The sequence below is a fragment of the Zophobas morio genome, unplaced genomic scaffold (assembly GCF_036711695.1).
Source record: "Zophobas morio isolate AGI-343-1 ecotype UQ-CSIRO unplaced genomic scaffold, CSIRO_AGI_Zmor_V1 ptg000020l, whole genome shotgun sequence".
Classification (NCBI taxonomy): Eukaryota; Metazoa; Arthropoda; class Insecta; order Coleoptera; family Tenebrionidae; genus Zophobas; species Zophobas morio.
In genome coordinates, this window is record NW_026972125.1 from 2303389 (window position 1) to 2321853 (window position 18465).

General features: G+C 38.8%; 1 protein-coding gene across 12 annotated transcripts in view; it reads right to left on the minus strand.

Annotated features, from left to right (window-relative positions):
- The window catches only part of LOC135131536 (tyrosine-protein phosphatase Lar), a 305692-nt gene that overhangs the window by 129922 nt on the left and 157305 nt on the right, over positions 1–18465 (minus strand). For 9 of the 12 annotated variants that reach the window (XM_064059325.1, XM_064059324.1, XM_064059329.1 and 6 more), the window contains exon 3: positions 2471–2526. The gene's annotated coding sequence lies outside the window, so the exon portion shown is untranslated. Of the gene's footprint in view, positions 1–1057; positions 1194–2470; positions 2527–15337; positions 15516–18465 lie in introns of those variants that run through there. The other 3 variants (XM_064059321.1, XM_064059320.1, XM_064059322.1) reach the window with 3 other exon arrangements.

Below are 18465 nucleotides of genomic sequence, written 5' to 3' on the forward strand. Positions count from 1 at the left end.
AGCAATATGGCTTCCCCTAAAGACTCGCAAAAACTTCATATCTGACATTTAATTAAAAATTAGCCAACTGTTGCCGATTTCACGAGCGTCGTTAAGAATTAAGCCGGGGCGAAACCGTCGATAAATAAAACGCACGAACTTCGGCATAATATGAAGAGTCAATACCGCGTCGGTTGGGAAAAAAAAACGAGCAAAAACCCAATCAACATATACATGAAGTTGTCGTCTAATAAAAACAAACGAAAAAAGATGAAGGGTAAAATCAACCGGGGGAGTATCGATTACGCATTAAATTATTATTGCTGAGGAACGTGCAGCGGGCGCCATCTGGCTGTGGTTAGCCGACAAGCGCAACGCGCCATCTAGCGGAGAGTAACGCCATTCGAGTGGTAGCATAGGAAACTGTTAGCCAGAGCACGAACCAAATTTACAGATGAAACAGTTTCCTACACCGCCATTTGTGCAGACATCTACACTCACTCACACAATACACTGTAGTTTGAAACAGTTTCCTACACCGCCATTTATGCAGACATCTACACTCACTCACACAATACACTGTAGTTTGAAGTACTCTCCGCCAGATGGCGTCTGTGTATTCGTATGTTCGTTCCCTAATTTGATATTTGAAAACATCCCCGTCGGTTTCGCGCTATTATTTCGTAATAATCGCCATCGATATGTCGAACAATTGCCTAACGACAAATGCACCGGGAATACGACTCGCTCCTTGACCTTTTCGTCAACCAATAGCGAACTACGGGCGAAATCAATTTCTAGACGACGCGACGTCAAAAGCAGACACTCGACCGATATCGATTTTTATTGTGTTCGGGGGTAAAAAATAGACGAGCTTTTTCTACGCTGATTGCATACCATTGAAATGCTAATGAACCGATACGACTGTTCCAGATGGAAAATAATTAAGGTCATTTCCCATCCGTTCGTTCCGATGACGAATCGAATTACTGGCTGGGGCGTATTTCGAATTATTTGCGAGTGGCATTTAAATGAGGCGGACGGACGGGCGAAAGTTCCTGGTGGGAGGCAGACTCACCCTGGATGGGCAAATGCCACCAGACGGCTTAATTAGGCGTGAGAAACACACCTCTGGATGGGGATAGGCACGGCTAATGCGATCAGAGGTAGACGAGTCGGATGAAAACTGCACTAGCACGACCGACACTCGACGGAGAAGCTCTCGTATACGATAACATGAGCGATGGTTGCAGCATATCAATATTTACTTTGGGACGTGTTATCTAAGGTCATTTTAGCGAAGAACTAGAATTATCGGAATTTTCTGGTTCATGACAACCGACGAAAATATTGGTTGATTGTCTCTTTTTTGGTGCGTTGATGACTCGAAATTGTAACACTAAAAGAAGTCGGTTTAACTTACTTATAATGACCAAATTTAAGCGAAGTCTAGCAAATTCAGAGTCAAAAATTTTTAAGGGTGTTCGTCCTCTAGAAATATTTAGGAATAGCGACAAAATTATCACCAGGTTAATTAATAGGTTGCCAGTCATATCATAAATAGACGATAAGTTGATAAATGTGGCGAAAGTTCTTTCTGCAAATACTTTTGCACAACTTCTAAAATTCCTACGCATCCAACAAATCGGAAACACTATTTTTAAAACCCTTGCTCCTGAAGAAAGACACGAAAAACCGAAGAAGCCAAAGTACCAGTTTTTTTGTTTAATAGACTAGATTTTTAATTTCTTAAACAATATTGCTTAGCATAGCTTAAACCGGTGTTATTTGTGCCGGTTTACAGTAATTGTATTTGATGTATATTGAGGTACTCGTAGGTACGATAAATTTCTTTGTAGGTAATTATAAACCTCCATTCGAATGTAGCAATGTTCTCTTGACTGTTTACGACGTGTCTTATCTCTTATCTAACGCTTTATCACTGTAGTGTTGACAGTCATATTTTCTAATATTTCACTGATAAAACAATATTTTTACTTCCCGAGCGTAACTTAAGGAAGTATTGCATTCCGTCTATCTGTCTTCCACCTGTCTGTGTTGATTTTTATTACCACTACAGACTCTGATTTTGGCAAAAAACAAGTTCCCATTACCGTCGCTATCTTCGAAACTAAGCACCGCTACTAAATTTACACAGTCGAGTATTGTCTGTAATAATATCTCCTCCTCAATTACCATAAACCGTTCAAAACAATTTAAGCAATCAACACACTCTGATCAGATCGGTATCTAACACCCACTTATTACAAAATCCCCTAACTCACGCCACTCTTAAAAAAAAACTTCTCCCTCCCCATTCGCACCTCCCCGTGTTTGCGCCCGTCACAAATCACCAAAACCTCCCTCCGACCGCCGTCAGCCGCCCCCGGCCCCCATATCAATCATCGCCGCCGACGTGCGAACGCGATCAATTCGAACCACCTCCAATACATCCGTGCTAAACCCAAATTGAATGCATGTAGGTACTCACCGTGGGGGCAGCAGCAGTGGTGGCGGACGCCGCTTTCGGACACGCCTCCGCGACACCTGCAATTAATCAAACGTCACATACTGTGCCGGGCTTATGAATACTCAATGAGCGGCCGGGGGCAGCGGGGGCGGCGCGATGATGGCCGGCCCGACTTGCCCTTTGGCCGGGACCTTTTCGCACCTCGTAAAAATGCCACGGAGGTTAATCAAACATGATGAATCATTAATGAGGGCGGCGACGACGCGAAGCCGTTCCGGGGACGCAAAGGCGTCGAGATGGCAATTTAACTTCGTTACGTCTGCTAGATGTATTTTGCAACACCTTGCAGTGATTCGGAGCGGAGCAGCCGGGGAGCGGCGAGACTGGGGGTGGATGAGTGCACGGGGTGTGCAAATTGGTCAATATTTGGACGGGGACGGGATCTAGTGGCGGTGCATGCATCGGGGACGGTAAGGATTACGGCGGGCGGTTTACGGAGCGGCGATGGTTATTAGGTCGGGATGACGGGAGGACTGGAGTGAATGATGATGCCGGATAGGCAACCAATTATACATAGAGGGCGTTAGAAGAGATCGCGTCATCGTGGTTGTCCTGGTTAGTTAAAAATAAATACATATATGTTGCTGAATATTAATAATAAAGAATATTATAACAAAAACCGAAAAGGGAGTGTTATCCTATCAGAGATGACGCAGAATATAATGTGGATCTCATCATAGTTTTTTCCTTGTTCCATTTTTTAAACATTACATATAAACGAGTCACTTTTGAAGATAAGACGCCGCGATAAATGCGAAACAGTTGGATGTGAATAATTCTGATACAATGCCACCATTAATAATTATAAGCCACGTTATAAGTTATTCGTGTCCAATTAAATTCCAACTGATGTCACATGAACAGCTACAAATTTACATTACAATTTTGTGACAGTTTTCTCAGGGCGTTGAACCTTAGTAGCACTCTTGTAGGGTCTTCGTTTTCTGCTGTTTTTTTCTTATTCTTACTCCAAACGTAGAGTACAACAGGAAACAGACTTTTAGTTAGCCGTACATGAAAAAAATGACTTACGTTAAATACATGGCTTTTGTGTTAATTACGCACGAATTGACTTGTTTCCAGTAATTGATATTTCATGTTCGAAATGAACGATCGATTCCTCGTTAGGCATTCCACTGCAATTTTAATATTCTCTTTTCGGGAAACAAAACCCAACCTTCGGATAATTTTTCTTCCACGCTGAGTTAAAAATAAAGCATAATAGTCATGTTTATTCAATAATGTTCGATTGTGTCTCGGAACCTACGTTACTTCATGAAATATTCGTGTTAGGAAGCATACTGCTGGAGGATATCAGAATCAGACGTCTGGAAGCTTCATTACGCGAACTGTATGAAAATCAATCCGGCCTTTGGTACAGGTGCGTAAAACAGTTCACATTAGCTCGTTTCTCGAGTAGTAAGTTCTTCCGGAGGTCGGCGTGCCCGTACCTGATCTATTTCTGTTGACTCGCGTCTTTCCGTCCTGCTGGTTCAAATTGTTGCAATTATCTGCACACTCTCCGTCACTTTCTCCTCGCTTCCTCGTTGCCCTCATCCGCCACCTCCGAATCGTCTTCGTCCCGCCCCCTCCAAATCTGCCAGAACGCGGAAGCCCGATATGGTAACCGTCCAAATTTACAACCCCTTTGTGACCCCTTTGATCCCCGTTTGTGCAATTTCGTCAATAATAAAAGCAAGGAAAAAACCGCACACACTGCAAAAGCTCCCTCCGATCGAGAGCGTAATACCTCAGCGGTGTAAATTCCATTCGACCGGCCTGTCATGTCCCATATCCTGGATGGCCTATAAAATTCACTGGTTCCTTCGGGCGTCAGCTGCGGCTTTCGCACGGCTCAGACCGCTTGTTCGGGTGGCTTACTCCGAATTGGATGGCGCGTCATGCCAACTTATAATGGGTTAACAGCAGACTCGGTACTCCGTGACGTCAGCCCGCCGCCTCCGCCGCCCGCGTTTATGGGAGGCGTAAAAAAATTTCATCAAAATTATAATTTCGACAGACGACTTGGGTCGCCCGAACTGCCGCATTTACAACCTGACACGGACATTAAAAAGGGGATTAAAGCGACGGGGGCATATATGGCTGTGCGAGGGAGGAAAAATTCGAAACGAAGGTGCGATATCGACGATTTTGTGACTAAAAGGTTTGGTTTGAAGGAACCAATCATCAAAAAGTTTTTCAATTTCCGGTCGATGGACTCTTTTCTCATTGACCATACGTATGACGCCTTTGTCTTGAAGACACATTCAAAGGGTCCCCGGATTTCTTGCCGGCACACCTTCCGCACCCTACAAAGAACATCTCCTAAATAAAACGCGTCGATCATATTTCCTTCCCACATAATCCAATACACCTCAATCACGCCTCCCCTTTCCCCCGCCCCATTTTTTCAGCTCCCTCGTAACTCCCCTCCGGGTTCCTCTATTTGCACGTCTTTCGCGAGCACACAACTAAGACTTGTTGAAAACTCAACTTCTGTAAACTTTACAACTTTCCGCACGTTTATATCTGCATCTGTACTGCCGTCAGATCGTAAAACATATTCGGAGCGAGTGCTTCGCTTCATGTTGATTAAGGAGCGTCTCTTTCGTTGTATGCGGGCAAATTTTCAATCAACTTGAGTCCGGCTTTGAAGACAGTGTCATTATCGACTGGATGAATTAGGGCAACGACTACGATATCAGGAGTTGTGGGCGTTGAAGCCTTCAGAGCTCGTCTCTTCCGATCAATGGAGAAATTACTTCTTGTCCTTCACGACGCAAATTCTGTGCTATTCCAGCTCAGTGGTATTTTCATATTAATTCCGTGGTGTTTCTCCATTGTTCGATGCTCGATTCCATACGAGCGTTATTATTCTTAGGTCCATAAATTCTCGAACAACGGAGTCGGATGTAATATTTTCGAGCTGGAAATGCTTTTCGATCTTTGCAACCTCATTAATCGACGTGTTTTGTTATTTTGGGTTTGGGGTCGTTTGGGATCTGTTTCCAGAGGGATGAATTAGGTGAAGAGGCATATGAAGGGAACTAGTATCATTATTTATATAGGAAAAGGGAGAGAGAGGCAAAAGAAGATGTAACATAAATCGAAAGAATAGTACATAGAAGAGTGAAGGCAGCAAAAAAAAGACATCCGTTCATGCATATCATGTCATTTAAGACGTACAAAAACGAACAAACCGCGAAGCTACGTTTCAAGCGACCTCCTTCGGATCATGATAATGGGTAAACGCCACCCCTCGGAGCGCAACCTAGCGAACATCAACCCCGCATTTCTCCAGTTTATCCGGCCTTCATCTGCGACAATTCCGTCGCCTCCCGGCCCCCACGCACTTATCTATCCCCGCATTGATTCGAAATCGGACCCCGACACCATCATTATCGACAGGATGAATAACGGCATCGTCCGCGAAATCTGGGTCTCCTCGTTGATCCCCGTTGAAAGCTCGTTTCCTCCTGTCAAGCATCCTCCGAATCGATACTTTTCCCCTTCGAATTACGGCCCGATCGGAATTTCCAATATAAACATCGACGACGAACGTCCCGTTTCGAAAAAGCGCCGCGTCGACGAAACTCCGGATTCAAATTTGCGGTGGCCATGTTGAAAAGTCGGCTTTATTAGAAAGCGGAAATGGCATCACCGACAATAATCGATATGGACGAAAAGTTGTGTTTCCGGATTAGCCCCGGATCTCGACAAGAACCGCAATGAAGTTCGGCCCTAATTTTGACGAATTCCGCCCTTCTTTCGCGCACTTCCTCTCGAACATTTAATTAACTCGACAATGATGCGAGAGGGATCGTACATGATTGGGAGCGATAAGGGCGATCGGGGGCGGCAGGGAGACACCCTCGGAACGATAAAGCCGAGTCATCTAACGCATCAGCTGCGGCACAGGTGTGACCTGGAACGTGGAACACAATAGCGGTGGGTGGAAGAAAGAGAAGGTAACAACGGCTGGAGGATAAATGTCGAGATAAATAAGGCATTTGCTTATATGGACACGGGGAAGTGGCGCGGTGCGGCTGGGATCGTGTTGTGTCGACATTGGATATTCGAACGAAGGTGAAGAATTGATTTCGGATCCACGAAGGTGTTCGGACGCGCCTTATCCACAGGCAGCCGTTCGTAATAACGAAATTAGTCGACTACGCAAGGCTCCGTTCGTGGCTCTATTTGCTTTTTATGCGAATGACTTCCGTAGTAGGTGAAAATGCCTCCGCAGTCAGCAGCGCGTTCCTCCAATTACCACTCCACCTCCATCGGTTGCATCCTGCTACATCAAGCCACCTTTTGTCTTCCGAGGCATAATTTCGAATCGAGCGCCACTCGTGCCTTCCAAGTCCAATATTCAGGCTCGAGGCGTTCGAATTAAGCCGTTCTGTCTGCAACGTTTCATACCCCTTGTGTGTGTGACGTTCCGTTAACTATTAATTGGGTGCTTGTTCTAATGAGATGTGTCTGCTTCTCAGCAACAACAGCCAAAATTTAATCAGAAACCATTAGAATCGTGGGATGTTTACGGTTTTGTAAATATTCAATCAATCCCATTGTGTCGGGAATTAGTTCGACTGTGTAGGCAGACGGGCACGTATGTGTTTTATTATTCATGAATTCACCACATCAAAGTCGTACGGGGATTTTTTTCACACGGGTTGTGTGCTTGTTTACTCGTAAAGACAATAATTTATGCAGTTTTGGGGTGTTGATTATTTAAAGGGAAATTATGCGGGTCGCGGATGTTTATAGTGGTTGATTAGGGCAGGAATTTCTTGAGGTTAGGAGAAGGTTTTTTTGTAAGGCGTGCGTGTTTGAATTCACAGTCAGCTAAGAAGCTACGGTATTTCGAGCTAGTTGTTGGCAAAAACGATCATATTTTTTTCCGACTGTGGAAACTCGATCTTTATAAAACAACTCTGGCTATTTTTATCTTTACATCCTTTGGTTTTTCGGTCTATCGACTACAACCATATTTCTTCTTTTACTACCACCAAATCTTGTATTATTCTTTCATTGATCGACCGTACTCCTACGTACTGACCATGTCCCTGAAAGTAGAATGAAGTATCTAGTCTACAGGTGTCTAGCAGCTTTCTTTGACGTCCCTAATTGGTGTTTTGGTGAAAAGACTGGCGCGCTTCCTTGGCCCGCTATATTTTCACAGTATAATATCGACAGGGACCTCCCCCCAAAACCAAGCACGACTGTTTATTCTCGAGGTGAATATTGTTTACAAATAAATGAAGTATGATTGAGTAAAAACAACTTGAACGGCTTGCCTTTGTTGATTTAAAAGGATTGTAAAGTTGTTTTCGTGCTGTCATTTAGCTACCGTTTCCCGAAGCCACCGGCACAAACAATTTCAAGACCCGTTCGAACTAAAAAAACTTTATCGAAACAATTCGGAGCGCCGTCGAAATTTACAATTCTCTCATTCATAACGAGCTCCCGCGACGTTCTCGCAAAACAAGAAAATATCTCGTCTGGAAAACGCGCCACACTTCATCGAAAGAAAACAGTTTCCAGTAACAAGTCGCTTGTTTGAAAACCGTTAGGACCGCGCTAAGTGGTGTCAAACCCTCAATACAAAACCGTGAGGGCCGTAATTGAGAAAGCCTGTTCAACAAGTGCCCGTTCGCTGTAAAATTTGCATATTTCGCAGCGCAAGTGTCCGGCTCGTCATTAACAACGGTCACAATTAATTATTACGTCGAGGTCCGGTCCTGATCGGGCGAAGGCAAACAGCTCGGGTATTGTGCAGGGGCTCATTTGCCATTCAAGAACGGCCAACCGATCGGAAACCCGACCGATATGAAGATATTAAAAGCGTATTTGTTTAGTCGGATAGCGAAAATTCAAAATAAACATTCAGGCAACAGACAGCCAACACGTGTTTTCTTTTGATTCAACGGGCGCCACATGTGCGGCTTTTCAGTAGGAGATTTCGCAAGTGCTGAAAAAAGAGGCTCGGGACGGATAAATGTCAATATGTGACGCTAATCCGAGGAGATGTGTACATATTTGCGAGGCTTGGGGTCGCGGCGCCGACGTGAGTTCACGGGGGGCGTTCTATGTCTAGTTTTTACCGAAAACCCATTAACATTGACACCAGTAAACGCATTCATAGAATTCCTAGTTCCTTAATTATTCTTCTATTAAAAATTTTGCATTTCAGCCGAATGAGAAATGTTGTCCGCTGTGCAGCTTTGGATATCGGCCCCAGTTTCCCGTACACATTTTTCTTATCTGCTTTGCTTCTTAGGGCGGATGTTAAATTCTTAAAACAAATCGATCGCTCGTACAAAAATAGCGCCCGCATTACGGCTATAAATTGTTTCACGGGGTGGTCATCATTTTATATATATTTTACGAATATTAGGGACGGACCCGCCCTGACCCGAAAGCCGCATTTATAAGTAAAAATTCGTCACGAGACCTCCCCCCGCACCCCCTCGTCCTAATTCCGGTTAATTTTTGCCCGACCGCCGCCTACACTCCTCCTTTAAACATTCATGAGCGGGATTGATGAACGGCACACCGGGATCGCCCTTATAAGATCATTAAATTCCCATAAAAGATTCGAAACACGAAACACGTTTCGAGATCTAATAACCCCGAGCACTTCCACAACATTTATCCGACCTAAAAATTCATTATCTTTGTTCGACCGAACATTAATTGACAACGTCTCCACCCACCAAAAATTTCTCGAATCCGGCTCGATCGACGTTTTGACAAATCGCCGCTACGAACCCCAATTAGATGCAAACCGGACGCTTTTTACTGATGATGGAGCAACGAGGGTCGAGACGTCCTGGAACGCGGGGCGGACCCCGACGGCAATTATGACTTGCTATTGTTGACATTAAGGAGTCGATTTCGATTTGGGGGGATGGAGTGCTCACCGACTGACGGTTTTCTGGAGGTTGGGATCATTCGGATATTTTGGGGGTGCACTTTGACATGCAGCGAGGTTTTAAAAATCTGAAGAAGGTGTATTCTATTCAATAAATATAGCCGGAGTGTATGATAGTGAAGGGCCACACTAAAACCCTAACGCTATCATAAAATCTTTTTCTTTTACTACACAGGACATCAAAACAAAATTACCCATCTCTGGAGACGCACTAATGATAAAAGAATATACGTACGTACCTATATACATTGTCGATTTCAGCTTGATTCTATTGATAACGGTTAATACTGGTGAAAGATAAGCTTCCGTGCGGCCGATGCGGCCCTGTTCTCGATTTGGGCGGCTCTAAACCGAAGAGGGGAATGTGATTTCGGTGATGCGGTTTTCGGCGTCGAATAAAATAGATTGCAACAGTTTAAGTCTGCCACGCTGTATATTTAATTGTTTAATTTAACTAACCAAATTAAGCGCACGGTTTCATTCTAAAACTGTCAGATTCTAATTGGAGTCGGTGTTAAAACTTAGTTTGCTTTACGAAATCATTTTATCTGAATTGATTGCGTTGTACATGGGATTTAAGCGAGTTCGGAAGGTGCGTTGTGGTAGTTTATTTCTAGCGGGGTTGTCGGAGCGAATTTCATTCCGAATCCCATACTCAATGTCCTCGGGATAATACATGGCGTCTATAAAAGCGCGGAAAGTAAGTAGATCTACAGGTTTTTCTTTTTTACGGGATTTCGGGAAGTTTTTGACAGAAATATGGGACTCGGGAGAGTGTTTAGTGTGGGAAAAAATTAAGTGGAAGGGTTTCGGGCCTTTTAATGCATCTTCACGAACCCAGCGAGCGACAGTTTATAAGCGGACATAAGTGCCTGTGAAGGTTTATCAATTCCTTAGCAATTTTAAAATATCTGTGTTATCTTCTTTGTACTATCTTGGTAAATATATTTGTTTGGGGTTTAAAATAAACGAGTAATGCAGGTGAAAAATGTTATCATAAATATAGATAGATCGATCAACAAGTATGTTTACCGATACATTTTTCTACTGCATGGTGTGGTGAAGTTTATCAGCACCATAATAATGTGACTATCGACAAATGGTACAATAGTAGACCAGAACAAAGGTCTTGGGTTTGGCTTCTGGTCGGGATCATGCATTTCACTTTCATTCATCCATAATCCATATATTACCTTCGGTCTGCACAAACCGTATCCAATTAGCATAAACAGTTGCAATTATTGTTGGGAAAATGTGTATTATTGTTTCGCCGTTCTGGGAAAGGATACTTTCTCATTATTACCAGGATATCGACATTAATGCTAATCTGTGCACAGACAGGTATTTCTTACATTGAGAAAATAACAATGGGAACATTACGAAAATACCAAACTTGACGTGCTTCGACAACAAGGTGGGCGCCGCAAAAACCGGCGATTTCACAGAATGAAAATTCGACATCATCCCAAAATTTTGCTACGTCTAGTTACTCTAAGTTATGTGGCAACAATATATTTTTTAACCGCTGGTAATGGGGTGGTTTACAGTGGCTTCCGACACCCTAATAAATCACTGGCACGTGTTGAAATTTGAAGGCCGACAGATCCGGCTTCAGATTTATTTCAATGTTTTTACCTGATACTGATAACAAAGCAACTTTGTATTTTAAATCGTCACAAGCGCTTCCTTCTTTTTATTCTGTTTCCATCAAAATTTAGTCCGTTTTTTCACCCCTTGACAAGGGACATCCGACAGGTCCGATGTTATTTACAACCAACTTCACTATTACAGAATGGACCCAATTTTAGTGCCGCAATACAATTTTTATAATAATAATAATAATAGCGTTTATTGCCCAACAGTTTTAAAAATAAAAACCAATTACAGAGCAACAAAATAATACAAAAAGAACATAATAAATTCGCATTCTAAACCGAAACAAAATTATAATGTAACAAAAGGAAGCACAAAAAATAACAAATCATTATAATGTATAAACAAGGTGAGAAAACAGTGCTAAACATTTAATTTTGCATAACAATGTTGAATGATTAATTTTTTAGATTTTAAACTATTAAACTGGAATATATCAATAATACAGAATTCCTTATTATAAAGTTTGCACATTGTGTATATGGGAGATTTAATAAAGGTATTAGAATGTGGTATGGAGGTATACGTCAGGGAAATGTTTCTGGAATTTTGGCGAGGTACATGAAAAGATATATTAGCTAACAATTCAGCACAGTCGACATTGTAATTTAGAAGTTGATAGAAAAATATGACAATATTTATTTGCCTTTTGATTGTTAAAGGTAACGTATCAAACGCTCTATTGAGAAGTTCGTTGTCGATTCCTCGTTCAGGGTAGACACCGTACTTCTTATACCAAAGAAATTTTAAAAAACGTCTTTGAACAGATTCGAGTAAGTTAATTTGTGTGACATAAATTGGGTTCCATATAGGACAACAATATTGAAGGATAGATAAGATGAAAGTGTTATATAACAGTTTTATAATGCTTAAATCAGTGAAATCCCTGCTATTTCTGATAATGAAACCAAGAATTTTAGAGGAAATGGACAATATAGTACGTTTACCAACGAAAGTGATTTTATGGCTTTGACTTTTCCGATCCCCTCATTTGTTAAAAAAGAGCATCTTCGGATAATTTTAATTTAATTTAATTTAATTTAATTTTAATTTAATTTGACGGGAAAACCCCAATTTACAATACTATAAACTATACAAATTGAAATTATCTTAGAAAATACAAAAACAAAAAACTAATGAAGTAAATAAAATCTATATACTTAGAAACCCTTCACTAATAATTTTCCTAAAGAATTGAAAATGAATTAAACTAAAATACTAACATTCTATCATACACTTTAATTTACAGACCTAAAATACACTTAATTCTAGATTTGAATTTTGATCTGCCACAATCAAATAATAAAAATGTTGAACTTTCCGCCATCCTATTAGCCGTTTCCATCATTCGTTTGATCGGATGATTTTGTGATTTGTTAGTCGTGGACACAGGTACCCTAAATATCACTGTGCTCCGAGTTTTTCTACTATTTGAAGGAGGTATTAGAAATGTTAGTTGACCCAACAAGCTAGGATTGTCTATGTAACCATTAACTAGCCCATGAAGAAAACAAACATCGTACATTTTACGTTGATCCTCTAATGACAATATTTTCAAATTACACATAATCCACGAATAATCCCCTCTTTGATGGACCCGATTAAGTTTGAATTCCAACAGTCGTAGAAATTTTTTCTGGACTCTTTCTAAAAGGTCGATATCTTTCCTATAAAATGGCGACCATACAGGAGAGCAATATTGAAGATTTGACTGCACCAAAGAAAAATACAAGGTTTTAAGAGCAGAGACAGATAATGCACGACAGTGACGCCAAATGAGTCCCAGCATGCTTATTGATTTATGGAATATATAATGAAAATGTTCCTTGAACGTAAGTTTGGAGTCAAAAATGATTCCTAAATCTTTGACTTCATTTACACGAATTACTGAAGATTTCCCTAATTGGTAATCAAAATACAACACTGATTTGACATTAAAAAAAGAAATAATACAGCATTTTTTCAAATTCAACGGAAGTAAATTGCTCACTGTCCATTTATGCAGAGTATTTAGGTCTAGTTGAAAATCTGAAGCATCATCAACAGATTGAATAGTTCTAAATAATTTCAGATCATCAGCATATAGTAAAAATTTAGAGTTCTGAAATCCAATTGTCAAATCGTTAACGAAAATTTGAAACAGTTTAGGTCCACAATGTGAACCTTGTGGTACCCCAGAAAATGCAAAGTATTGAGAAGACAGATGATTACCAATTTTAACTTGCTGAGATCTATAAAATAAAAACGATGTTAGCCACTTGATAGTCTTCCCACTGAAACCTAATTTAGTCATCTTAAAAATAAGTAACCTATGATTGACTTTATCAAACGCTTTTGAGAAGTCTGCGTATAAAGAATCTATTTGTCGTTTTCGAGAGAAAGCATCATTAAGATAGCAGTAGTATTCCATCAAATTAGTTAATGTTGATCTATTTTTATAAAAACCATTTTGTTTAACAGAAATAAGAGACGAAGAAATCCACTGTAATTGTTTGGCCACAATAAAATCTAATATTTTTGGTATTACTGACTGATTACATACCCCCCTATAATTATCAATTATAGGGGGGTATGTAATATTATATAATATTATATATATATTATATATATTATATATTCTCCTATTTAGGAGAAAAAAGAGTTTCGCCTCTGGTATGGTTGACATACTGAGTTACCGTGCTCTTTTGCCTAATTCGTAACCCTGCTCTTGAAGATGCCACTTACGAAAGTGTGCGAAACGTGAGGCCAAAAACTCAATTAACACGGTTCTAACCCGGAAAACGATCATGTATTGATTCCGACCGTGGAAGCCTCTGAAATTATTGATTTTTAAGTCACTAAAAACTACTATTTGATGGTCCAGACTTAACCTTTTGTTAGAGAATTGGTACATGTAAAGTTAAAAGTAATAACTAAATTAAACTGTAGACGAAGGAGAATCTGATGCTGCACATTGAAGGGAGTCTTTAGTATGACGTTATCGAATGCACAACCAAATTTTAGTTGATATGCCGATTAGGAAAGGAAAAACCTATACTACGATCTGCAAGGGAACGTGATTTCACTCATTCGCCAGAATGTCTGCGAAAATACTTTCCTTATCGATAAGATCTCATATCACCTTTATCAAAGCATTGCTAATTTATCTTATACTTGAGGTTATTTATCGTTCAGTACTTAATAATACATAATGTAATATTCTTTATCGATTTATAGGTCATTTCTGCAAAAAAAAAGTAATAATAAAATAATTTCCTTGTTCGCTGGCATCAATTTTAGACATTCCCAACGGAAACCGGTACGCCAAACCGTCGTTTGTTTAGTCCCCATCCAGGCACTACAATAAACTCGTTCGTCGGGAAATTGCGAGGAAAATCCCATAAATTTCCCTTTTTCGTCGTGCAAAAAACCCCAACACAGGTAACAATTAAACCTCATTGCCGCCTCTGATTCAAATTACCCATCCAACACACACAATGAACTTCAACCTTTACAAAACCGTTTGAACTCTATTCACTTAGCAGTATCATATTAAATTCGACTATGATACGAAATTAGGCGTCCTTGGAAACCCTCGAAACTTTGTTCGATACACTCAGTCATCCTCTAAATCCATCACGATGTCTAACAGGAAGCCGCCTTCACGACAACCTGCTCCCAGCGCATTCCGACCCAAATTACCCACGAAAATAAACAAACAAGAAATTTCACCAATTAGAAAAACGCTTGCGAAAGCAATTTGCGCCAAATATGGTCTCTGAACCATCGATAATTGATTTTTCAACTAAACAACACCCACGTACTCGGGCGACACGAATTAGAGTCTAGTTTGTGCAACGAGAACACATTCGAATGACAAAATCAATCGAGAAGGCCACGATTGTTTTGGGTACTGAAGACGGACGGCGAAACGAGGCGCAGCCGACTGTGACCACGTCTAAACAAAAACAATAAGGCGCTTATTGATCATTGCACGTACTCTAAATGGGGCTATTTCCACACCAACGCACCGAATTCCACGGTCTTGCCCAATGGGACAAAGTTTAATCCGCGGCTTGCTGGATCGCAGTTGTGTTGAAACAAAGCCGCAACTGCGAATTTTCACGCCAGTTGGTGCCGGAACGAGGGTCGAAGCGCCCCTTCGGATCGAATTCGGACAGATATAGGTTATAAACAATTCACATGTCGTCGACAACAACAAATAAAAATACATAACCAACAAAACATGGTAAACTTACGGTTATTGGGGGGGAATTGAGGCACGCCACTGGTGAAAATGCTAGTGCGGGAGGGGCGCACGCACGGAAAACCACCACATAACTAACTAGGAAATAAAAATCCGGCGAATCACTACGAAACTAGAAAAAAAATTACGCGAACTGACATTAGTGAAGACACAAGCGGCCATATGCGTCGACGGCGACGGCCGCGAGAGTGGCGGCATCTGAGGCAGAACGGGCGAAAGTTGATAAAGAAGGGGTTCGAAGCTCGGCTGCAAGGTTAATTTTGAATCAATTAAGGTTTTTGCCTACAAACGTAGCAATTAAATGTGCACAAAAATGATAAATTGGTGTTTTGTAAGGTGAATTGAACGTTATTAAAGCTGAAATAAGCGTGACACGGCGAACGCAATTTTAGTTAGGCAACCAACAATACACAAAAATTGCAACCTTGCTTTGAATTTGATAGTGAAATCGGGTGACTTTATAACGTATGACAGGTATCGAATTCTTTGTAAATATTTTTTGATTTTGCATTCTTAATTATTATTAACATTTTTTTTTTAGAAACACTGCTTGACGGCTTTATCGTATCACAAAAACAAAAACAATAGTTTAAAATACAAAGCAGAAATTTACATAAACACAATTCAAATTGACGACACGTTTCATCAAGTCGTGTCAAATAAATCTGTTTTCCGCAAACAATTTCAGTTATTTATTTGTTTGTTTATTTTCATTGAAACGTCTTACTTTATAACAAATGGGGCTTTATTTTGAAAAATTTATAATGTATAAAAATTATCATGAATGGATACATAATTTTTCGAGAGGATGAAATTTTAAAATTAACGATGAAGCAAAAAATGTAAACTGTTTTCCAATTCCATTGCGAATACGAACTCGTTTTTGCAATAAGTTCTGTACCAGTAGTGCAAAGGAAAATTCATTTTCCTTCATAACTGAAAATCGCCTACAACAAAAATGAATATTTCATTTCTGGAAAGTCTATAAAATACGAGCGAGACAATTTTTGTCGCATATGTAATTTTCCACGTTTTTAAAAGTAACTTTCAAATAAATGGAAACGAGGTTGAAAATTACTTTCCGAAAATTACTACCTTGAAAATTTCGATAAAGGAAGCGAGAAAAATAAGAAACTAATGATGTTCTTAAATTATCGATTTGCTGAAATAAAGAAACAATGAAATCAACTTTCAGTGGCGTAAATAGCACCCCCGCAGATCCCGCAATGCGGGGGGGCGCAGCGTCAAAAGGAGCGCAGACCGTAACGTAACTGATATATTTTTTTAAAATGTGCAATTTTTAAAGAAGGGGTTTTCATTGGAATTGAAAATGAGATCAGGTAAATTAATAGCTATTTAACGAACAAGTTTGTTAATAAAGGTGATTAATAATCGAGATATTTTAACGCGCGAGGAACGAGTTTTTATATTTTTTCTTTTTCTCAATTTGAATTTTTTCAGTTTTTGGATTTTTCAATTTTTTTTGTTTTCAATTTTTCGTTTCTTCAATTTTTGATTTGCAGGTTTTCTAATTTTCATTTTAGATATGTAATAATAATTATAATTTTTATTAGTTGTTCACTTTTTCAATTTTTCGTTTTTCGAATTTTTTAATTTTTCGATCTTTGAATGTTAGTTTTTGGACTTTACGAACATTTTTCGATTTAATTCGTTCTTTGATTCATTAATTTTTTCTCGATTTCTAGAAGTAACAGTGTACCTATGGTCTATGAATCCGTGTTGAATTTTTATCTTCGACATCGAAATTTTTTTGGAAAAATAAAACAAAATTGAATTACAATTTTTCGATTTCTTGATTTCTTGATTTTTAGTTTACTTAATTTTTCGATATTTCAGTTTTACAATTTTTGCAATTTAAAAAAAAAAACATTTTTACATTTCTCAATTTCTCTATTAATCAATTCTTTGATTTTTCGATTTTTCCTCTTTCCAATTTATCGATTTTTCAGTTTTTCGATTTCTCAAGTTTTCGTTGTTCCAATTTTGGGATTTTTCAATATCTCCAATTTTTTAATTTAAAATTTTTCACTTTTTTGATATATCGATTTCTCGATCTTTCGATTTTTAAAATTTCTGATTTTTCGAATTTTGAATATTTTGATTTATCGTTTTTTTTAAGTTTAAATATGTATTTCAGTTTTAAATTTTCCGGTTTTTCGATTTCGAGCTATTTCAATTTCTCCATTTCTCGGATCTTTTGATGTCTCAATTTTTTAATTTCGATTTTTCGGCTTTTCCATTTTTCAATTTTTTATTTCTTCAATTTTTTTAGATTTTTAAAATTCTCCATTTTTCGATTTTATGTTTTGTTATGCTTCGATCTCCCGATTTTAACCTTTTTAACGTGTATTCCAATTTTTCGATTTTGAATTTTCGATTTCTTACATCTCGATTTTTCGTTTTTTCGATTTTAAAATGTTTTTACTTTTCGTTCTTTTTTTCGATTCTGGATTTTTCAAGTTTTCGATTTCTCAATTTTTCAACATTTCAATTTTGAGAATGTCTATATTTTTCAGTTTTTTGATATTTTCATTTTTCATCTTTTTAAATTTTGATTTTTCGACTTACCGGAAATCGAGTTTTGGGTTTTTCAATTTTTCGACTTTTCAGTTTTGAGATTTTTCAATTTGTCGATTTTTTGGTTTTTCATTTCTTCAGTTTTTCGGTTTTTCAAGTTTTCGAATTTTTAAATTTAAAATTTTTCAATTTTTCGATTTTATTTTATTTACGTTCCGAATACCCGATTTTAATTTTTTTTACGCTTTTCAATTTTTGGTTTTTCTAAATTTTCATTTTTCCATTTCTCAATTTCTCGGTTTTTCGATTTTGTTTTTTTTAAATGTTAAATTTTTCGTTATTGTAATTTTTCTATTTTTTAAATTTTAGATATTTAGATTTTTCGACATCTTGAATTCTCGATCTTTTTTCAGTTTGAATTCCTCGGTTTTTCGATTTTCCAAAATTTCGATTTTTCAATCTTTCGATTTTTGAAAATTTTCGATTTCTCGATTTTTCAGTTTTTGATTTTCCAACTTTTAGATGTTTCAAATTTTAGTTTGCAAATTTCACGAGTTTACAGTTTTTAATTTCGTCAATTTT